At 39.7% G+C, this 5999-nt stretch overlaps 1 long non-coding RNA gene across 1 annotated transcript; it reads left to right on the top strand.

Annotated features, from left to right (window-relative positions):
• Positions 1-436: 436 nt before the first annotated feature.
• On the top strand, positions 437-5583 carry LOC119890427. The gene is made up of 2 exons (XR_005442231.1): positions 437-477; positions 4708-5583. It is a non-coding gene; the product is annotated as an uncharacterized LOC119890427 (long non-coding RNA).
• Positions 5584-5999: the final 416 nt, after the last annotated feature.

Below are 5999 nucleotides of genomic sequence, written 5' to 3'. Positions count from 1 at the left end.
CACCTCTTCCCACCCAGCAGCAGCTTTGGTTGGAGTTGCAGCACAACACTGTCGCCAAACAATGTTTCAAACTCCGAAACAATGCAATGTGTTATCACCAGCTACAGTGCCATCCGCTGGCTGGCTGGGCTGATGTGTGGACCCAATGTGGCTGGATGTGGAGGAGAGATAGGGAGCTCTGATACAGCCCAGGGCTAAAGAAGAGCATTGTGTGTTGCTAAATCACAGACTCACAGTGTTGTCTTAGTTATGCATCAGAGAACTGGATGCGTCTTCTTCAATCGCCCAGTTTCAGCTCCCCAATTCCCTCACTGTCTCTCACATCCTGCCAGTTCCTTTATTTAGTCAAATGTGTGAAGCAATGTGTACAGACTTAAACAGTGGAGACTGGTGGTCACTGTCCTACATCCTAATTACTCTTCCTGCTTTCTTTCAGGTGTTCTGATATGAGAAGGAATGGAAAATGGTTGGTTGTCGGTAAGGTTTTAGGGAAAAACATTTGAATCTGACTGACACAAAATATTGTTTAAGTACTGCAATAAGTCAGGGATGAAATAGAGAAAGACTAAAAGGGTTACATTGATTGGATGATTCAGCAAACCATAGAAAGAGAGACTGTGAAAGGAAATGGCTCAGATCGTAGTTTAATAGTATTCTCTCGATCAGGCATGAGCAAATCATCGGAGAGTGTGACCGACTTTGAGTTATCACCCCTTTTATTGTATCAAAATTGATCACATTATCTCCCATCCATCTCCGTACATTCATCTCTGGTGAAAGTGGTTGTCCAAAGCATATAATGGACAGATTAGAAGAAAACCTCTATTCTGGCAACACTCAATATTTCCCCATTAGTGCCGTGGCCTCTGGGATTAGACCTTTGCCACACATTAAAGATGTCAATACTGCTAATATTGCTTTTGGATGTCCTCCACCTTCTTAGAGCTACTTGTGTGTAACCAGATCTGTTTGATAAGATCTTTTGAACAGCTCTGAGACAGCAGGAGGACCTATAGGTCTTATCTTCTATTTGAGAATGGAAGACTGTGGGATAAAATGACCAAAGAGTGTTTTTCCTCAAAGTAGCTCTACTTTAGACAATTGGAGACCACATAACATTGCTTAATACACAACAGATTTATTTATTTATCATGTTATTCATTTTTACAATTTAAATACGCACTAGCTGTGACCCAAATCCATATTGCAGACTAAATCTAAACAAGATTTGATTGTGTAGTGTGTTCACACAAGAAAACAACATATACTAAAACAGTCAAAGTGAGAGTGTGCTGTTGATTAACACTATATTATTCCTGCAATGCATAAAGGAAATAGAGGAGCTTCTCATTGTTTTAACAAAATGTCGGGGGTGGTCACATTCTACAGCTGCAGTTTTATTGACATGCATCAACACATATTTAATTTATGTTGGAATAAAACATTTAATATAGATTAATAGTAAATAGTATATACTACATGTAGTATCATGCAGTATGTAACTGAGACAGACTCACGAGTCCCGGTAACATACTTCATATTGATTCTTAGCAGGTTTTGAGAGTGTAGTGTGTTCACACTAGAAAAGTGACAAAGGAAAGTATACTCAAGGCAGATTTTTGAATGTGCTGTAGATGAACACTGTTGTCACAAATGCAGTGCACATAGGAAATGAAGGAGCCACTCAGCTTAAAAAATTAAATTAATTGCAGGTTGCAGGTGTTGAAACCGCTCCAAAAACATCTTTTCAATTAAATCGACATTTTGATGTTTATTTGTGAAGTAGCATGTACTGTATAGAATTATTACTGTATGTACTGTAGTATTGATTTGGGAATGAAATTCAAAATCGGCAATGATGCATTTTCACCACAAGAGAGCACCATTGCACTTCATCAGAACACAAGAATTATTCCCGCAGTTCTGTGGATATTGTACTTGTATTGTAGACAATATGTATAAAATATATCATGCAACCTAACATGTAATACATCGAACATTTTCTAAATAAGTAAATGTGAAGTAAGGAATGGATGGATTTAAAATCACATATCAAGTGGGAAGTATTTCAAACATGGTTTTATAACACAAACCAAAATTTTAAAAATGGCCTTTATTTGATATTTCAGTCAGAAGTCAGTGTGTGCATTTTTGTCATGGATTTCCAGCATTATGGCCCACTTCTTGGCCATTTTTTTACACTGCTGGCTCATGAACTGTAGACTGATGTGTAGCCCTCAGCCCTGGATATAATTTCAGTGGTAAATGAAAACACATGCTCCTGCGTGTGTGAGAACGTCATCTCAGTACGGCAGTGCTGAGGTCATATCCATTGGGATGGCCTGGCAGTGTGTGGACAGGATGAGGAATAGAGCCCTACTTTCTGAGTTAGATAAATACCACCATCCGCCTTACTAGAGCATTCACCGGGGACAACACAAAGACCGAAATCAGCAATACATAAGCATCAATAATTAAGCAGCCACACAGAGTGAGAGGGTGAAGGGAGGGTTGGGTCCTGGACGGTGCACAACGTTGGCTCTGAAGTGATCCTAAATGCTGCTAATGTCTCTGAAGCTCTTCACAGAGCAAAAAATGGAGTAGGATGCATTTTCTTTTAACAAAGTGACACAGCTGTAAAGCACTGCAGTGTCTTTTCCTTTGTCTTAGTTTTATTTTCTTTCTTCCACCCCCCCACTCCCCACCTTTTTTTTTCCTTCTGTCTCTGTGTCACTTGTTTTCATTTGCTGCTAGTTTTCATAGATTTCTCTCTGACGACTAGACGTATTGGGTCAGACCTATCCTATGAACATGTACACCCTATGACTCAACCTGGCTGAGTATCATTTATTCATGAGAGCCACTATCACTAGTGCAATGGTGAAGAAAACAACAGTGACTGAATGATGCGATCCCTTTGGCCACCAGCAACAGTAGCTTGGAAAGTTGAAACTAAAATAATTGTTTAAACTTTAAAAAGTATTAAAACCTGCCTCAAGAATACAATGACAATGTATATCTTGAAAACAGAACCTAGTTAGGAATTCAGGATTTGTTTAGTCATCGTTTTCAACCTTTTTTAAGAATTCAGAGTGCAGGCAGATTTATTTTGGAAGGAAAGGGGACTTTGGTGTTATGTTCCAGGAGGGGCTTTGGGACAAGTGGAGGTCTAAGATTTCTTCCAGTGTCTCTTTGTCCTTGTGAAGTTTCCATCCCTATCTCATTCTTTTTCACCCCAATCTTTTGTACATCTCAGTTGCCCACCAACAGCAATGGAAAATACTTCTGTCAACTGCATGGAAGATGAGTTTGTGCTGCATTAGTGTCCAAAGTTTCGACAGTGTCACTTATAAATACGCCACTAGGGGGAGAGGTAGAGCTGATACAGGAGATGTGAAACAAAAGTGTAGGGTGAAAAGGGGAAATGGGAGTAATGTGGACAATGGGAGCATCTGAAAGGGGGAGGGGGTGCCAGCTTAACTGACTGAGAACATGTCTGAGACAGAGAGGAATACCTGATATAGCGGGTAAAGAGACAAGAAGAGAAATGTGAGAGTTGTAGAAATGTAGAGAGACAAAAACAGTAGCAACAAGAGAGTAAGAAAATTGTTTGTGTGTAGTTTTTGTGTATGTGGGTGTGAGACAGTAACCTGTGTTCCCTCCCAGTCATCTTTGGCATCTCGCTCAGCAGTGTATTTCCATTCGTGGGGCATGGAGAGAGCAGTGACCTAAGGGAGACCCTGTAATTATCCTCTGTGTCTGCGACAGGCCCGGATAATCAGTCTCACTGGGAATACTGGCAGAGATCTGTGAACAAGTGATTCTGAAAGACCTAATCCTCAATGAAGCACACTCATAGCTCTCACACTGGTAACTGGAGTGCTCTCACAAGATGCCTTTTTTTGCCATACTCACAGGTCACAATGTGTGTAATCCCTCGCTTATTCATTTTCTGTCTCTGCTTATATTGTATGTCTTAGTATCAGATGTTTGAATGAAATTTGGCAACAGGGTAAAAAGTTGACCAATCTTTAAACCATTTTTAGTGTCAGAATTCCCCAAAATTTTATGCATTTAAGTTGTCTGTCATGATACAATTTGTTTAAAACTCACACTAGTATTTATACTAATGGAAGTCTTAAACAATTTGAATCAAAACTTTCCCAGACTAACTTCTCTTTCCAGCTGTGGCATGCAGCTGTGTGTGAGACAGCCCCAAGCTGGAGGGCAAACTGAACTGATGTTTAGAACTTGTTTCAGATAATCTAAATTATTGGTCATTTATATATATTTTTTCACTTCTTAGGAGAATGTTAGATGTTTTAGGCCTACAAAATAGGCAGTTATCATGACCAAATAACTTACAAGCCACATTGAGTGCTGGGGCTTTAGGTAGAAAGCAAAAAAGTAAAGGTTAACATGCACACATGCGCTTTGAAGTACGCAAACACACAAACACACATCAGGATGTGCACACACAAACACAATAGTTCAACATCTCATAAATTTTTCAAAGAGGCTTCAGCAAGAAGTGAGCTATTTGGCACAAGTCACAAATATACAGACACAGGCAGAAATCACACGCACATAGCACATGAAAACACTTTTCAAAATCAATTAATCTGTCAAAAGGTATGCATGCATCCATTTATGTCAATATATTTATATTACATGTTTCTCCTATATTTCTCTCTCACTGTGCAACAGGAGATGATATCCTTTCATGTCAAGCTTCAAAGTGTTCTAGGTCAAAGTTTGTAGAGAAATAACGATGTGGACGTCTACACTCGTTGAAATTGATCATGTTGGGAATACTTGTGCAACTGCGCCATGCAAGATGAGGGGAGCAGCATTCCCACAGGGGGCCTGGAATCAATTACCATTCTCCCGAGGAAGTGGATTGGCTACCAAAGAATGACAACATGCCAGACAGCCACACAGTCAGGCTGTCATCATTTGATTTACACATAATCAACTCGTAATTGTATCACATTGGGCTGCAGGTACATGTAATTTGGAATAGAATATGAATTCACAGGGGTTTTGGCAGGCAACGCTATTGTGTCCCTCTGGTAATGAAGGAGAAGCGAGCGCTTTAATGTGGTTGGCCCCTGGTAGTCTTGTGCTGCTAACCATGCACAGTCATGGAGGCTTTGGAACCAGACTTTTGTGCTCCGACAGTTTGATCGACAGCTGACTTGACTGGCTCCGGAGTTGCCAGTCACTCCACAGCTGAAAGCAGCCCCAATGCAAGTGTCTTACGATCAAGAAAAACTTGAAAGGATTTTTCCCCCTCTCCTATATTGTATATATAGTGTTGTTGTGTCTCTCTCTCTGTCTCTGTCTCTCTCTCACTGAGTGATACTCCAGCAGTATCCTCTGGACACTGTGAAGTTTGCAATGTGGAACTACTCTTTGCAAAGTTTACAGCAAGAGAAATGGTGTCCAGGTTTCCGCTTCACTGTAATGCTGCTAGGTTATCAGGCAACTTAAATTATTAATTTAATTATGTGACACTCAGAGTGCTCTTAAGGGAAGTGAGATGCAATAAATCATCTCAGCTTTATGAGGTAACAGATGGCATAATATGGCTTCTTTCTTTAGCATTGTATAAACTTACTCTTGTAGTCCATCTATGACATCAGTGAGAAGGCTGCAGACTCCCCTGAGCATCAAAATGCAGACAGACTGAAAAAAAATCACATGACCGCTCTATTAATCTACTGTATTATGGCCTTTGATCAATATATATTTTGCTCTTGTTCAGCAAAAAACATTTATCAAGTCAACCTCACTCTGCAAAGGATAGCCTTTCACGTTAAGAGGACAAAGGGAATTCTGTTTAATATAGTTTTAAAACATATATATCACTGAAATACACTTTAAGACATTACCTGTACAGCAACTCTAAATGACAGTTCTTTTGTGAGTTGGATGCAATTGAAAGTTTATCTTATAGCACATTTTGGTCTTGAATATTTTTTTAACCATCCCGTTAA

This window comes from Micropterus salmoides, unplaced genomic scaffold (genome assembly GCF_014851395.1).
Source record: "Micropterus salmoides isolate LMB-PRFRI ecotype aquatic unplaced genomic scaffold, ASM1485139v1 Ms_hic_scaffold_6, whole genome shotgun sequence".
NCBI lineage: Eukaryota > Metazoa > Chordata > Actinopteri > Centrarchiformes > Centrarchidae > Micropterus > Micropterus salmoides.
Note: the sequence above shows the minus strand (reverse complement) of the source record. Positions and strands in the feature narration are given on the sequence as shown.